This window comes from Montipora capricornis, chromosome 13 (assembly GCF_036669925.1).
Source record: "Montipora capricornis isolate CH-2021 chromosome 13, ASM3666992v2, whole genome shotgun sequence".
Classification (NCBI taxonomy): Eukaryota; Metazoa; Cnidaria; class Anthozoa; order Scleractinia; family Acroporidae; genus Montipora; species Montipora capricornis.
In genome coordinates, this window is record NC_090895.1 from 3,017,483 (window position 1) to 3,020,753 (window position 3,271).

Sequence of the window (3,271 nt, forward strand, 5' to 3'; positions counted from 1 at the left end):
ACAACACACTCTTTGACTCTATGGGAATCAAACCCAAGCAAATTGGTAGCAGGCAAGAATTTTACAAACTGCACCATTCCTGCAAATTTTCTGGAAAAGATGGGTTTGGTTTTAAAAGCAACAAACTTTGACTGTGCATCAATTGCCACTTTGCAGTGATATTATAAGCGACTGCTACTAGCAACACAGCGTAAATGAGCATGGACTTTGATAATGATCAGCCTGGTGATACATGTAACTAGATCTCTTGTTGAAACCACACATCAAAAATTGCCAATACGGTACATAATCTGATCATTACCGAAGCGGTACTACACACTGCAGGCATCACTATCAGCCAAAACGTTTGTATGGACAACATGCGAAACATGTGTTCATCAAATAAAAGAATCACATCACAATAACATTAGTGACTTGTGTGCACATCAGTAACAGAATTAATTATGGAAAGAAATACTCTTTGAGTCAGTGTACCCTTTAGTTTGTAATTATCAGAGAGATATGTAGAAAGCCTATCAAATCAAATTTAATTAACAGTTACCTCTATTAAGGAGAGGAGTATTATGTGAAACCTTCAGTCAGCGTTTAGTTATAGTTATATGGACATAAAACAGAGTGAAAAAACTGCCAAAGTTAGGGAAAAAAATTGAGTTATGTTCCTGTGGCTTGTTGTGGGAAATGCCAGAGACCCCTGACTCACAACGATTGAAATTAAAGTTGGATATTAAGGTCAGTGTGAAAGCAAAACCTCTCTTCATACACCAGTTTCATAAAACAAATATCAAGTGAGGCCAAATGATGCCAGTCACGTGATCCCAAGGGGGTGGAGAGTTTAGCCCACTCCACTTGGTGCTTGTCTCACTTTCGTGCTTCCCCGAAGCCAACATACCCGTCATCAACCAAATCCCAGGTCATACTCCATACAATCACACAAAGTAGTCAACTTTGTTGATACAGGCTGAATTCAGTTCAGCAGCTCTCTGTATTGTGACTGTTAGGATGTTTACAGGAACCATAACCGCGTCGCTGTCTGAGATTTCATGGCTGGTGTCAGAGGACGGTCTGTGTTCAAGCTGGGGTCACTCAGATTTAGCTTCAGTTACAACGCCACTAAATCAAAAACGCTGATATCATACCAAGGGCTTAAGATTCCCGAGTGATGGAGGTGTTTAACAACCAAACAGCTTCCCGATAAGAAAACAACTTCCAAAATCTTTCATGAAGCGAGTAAGCGAGAGTGAGTAAGAAAACGGATAAACTTAGACAATCTGATGCTAAAATCTGTTTGATGATTATGGTGAAATTAAGGAATGATCGTCAAAGTTAATATTGAGCAACTGCCAAGTAAGAAGCCTGAAAAAAAAAAAAAAAAAAATTCAGGCCCTCTGTTGGATTCCCAACCATAATCTCGGAGAGGCTACTACCTAACACTACTCCAATGTTGACATTGACGGAGCTGTATCTTGCAATAGCAGGACAAAAACACAAGGCTTGTTGAGTTTATGGGAATGAAAGCCAAGCACCACATTGGTGGCAGGCAAGAGTCTTACAGTACAAACTTCAACGTTCCTGCAAATTATCTTGAAGGATGGATTGGTTTTCAAAGGAACAAACTTTGTGCATTAATTGCCAGTTTCCTATATTATATTACAAGCGACTTCTACTAGAGACATAATGTCAATTGCAGGCCGGAACTTTGTTAATGATCAGCTTGGTGATAAGTGCACCTCTTGATGAAACCACCCAGCACAGCTTGAAAAAACAGTACATAACCGATCACTACCATATTGGACAAAACACACTCCAAGCATCACGAATGTGTACATCAATCGATGAATAGACTAACAACGATTGTAGTAAAAATTGGACATTAAGGTCAGTGGGAAAGCAACACTCTATTCATAGCACCTGTTTCATAAAGTAAGTAGGTGAATGTGTGAGAAAAAGGATATAAAACTAGACAATCTGATGCTAAAAGGTGTTTGATGAGTTGTGTGTGAAAATTAAGGAATGATCTTCAAAGTTACATGTTAACAACTGCCAAAGTAAGGAATCCCTGAAAAAAATTTAAGTGTCCCCGGTGGGATACCCGCCCATGATCTCCGAGTGAGACAGCTAAACACTCCTCCAATCTTGAGATTGAAATGAGCCGCATCTCACAAGGGCAGGGACAAACCAATGTGCGAAAGAAAAATCGTAACACAGGGCGAAACTATGATGTAAGCCAAATCTTGATTAGAAAACACAAGGCTTGTGACTTTATGGGAGTCAAAGCCATGCAGGCCTATTGATGGCAGGCAAGAGTTTTACAAACTTCACCGTTCCTGCAAATTCTCTTGAAAGATGGGTTTGGTTTTCAAACCAACAAATTTTGTGCATTAATTCAGAAGTGTGCTGTGATATCACAAGTGACTGCTACTAGCGACATAGTGTCAATGTGCATGGACTTTGATAATGATCAGCCGGGTGATAACCGCATCTCTTGATGAAACCACCAGCAAAACTTGACAAAACACTACATAATCTGATCGTCACAGATTGGACAAAAACACACGTAAGCATCACGAATGACAGTAAAGTTTGCCTGGATAACACGTGAAGTGTGTGTACATCAATAAGTGAACAGACTCGCATTGATGTAGTTAATAATAAAATAATAGTAATTGGCAGTGCTAATACCCTTTACTTGCAGTATTAGGATTGATTGCGAAAGAAGGGCACAGCTCCCCAATGACAGCATTTAAGTTTGCCCTGATAACACGTGAAGAGTGTGTACATCAATAGATGAATAGACTCACAAATATTGAAAGTAGTAAAAGTTGGATATTAAGGTCCAGTGGGAAAGCAAACCTCTCTCATAGCCCCTGTTTCATAAACAAATATCGAGTAAGGATGCATGGCCAATGATGCCAGTCATGTGACCCCAAGCTGGGTCGGAGAGTTCTAGGTGCGCTCCCACTTGGTGCTTGTGCCACTTTCGCGCTTACTGAGGCCACATTAGCACCGTGATGATCAACCAATCCCAGTCATGCCTCCACAAAATTCTATCAGGTCAGTTGCACACAATTACAGTAGTCATTTTGGTGAAGACAGGCTGTAATAAGGTTTCAGCAGCTCTCGCGTATTGTGACTGTGTAAGGCTGTTTACAGGAACCAGTGTAAGACCGGGTTGTCTGTCTGAGATTTCAGGCTGGGTGTCAGAGGACCGTCTGTGTCTTCAAGCTTGGGGTCACCTCAGATTTACACTCAGTTACAATGCCATCAAATCAAA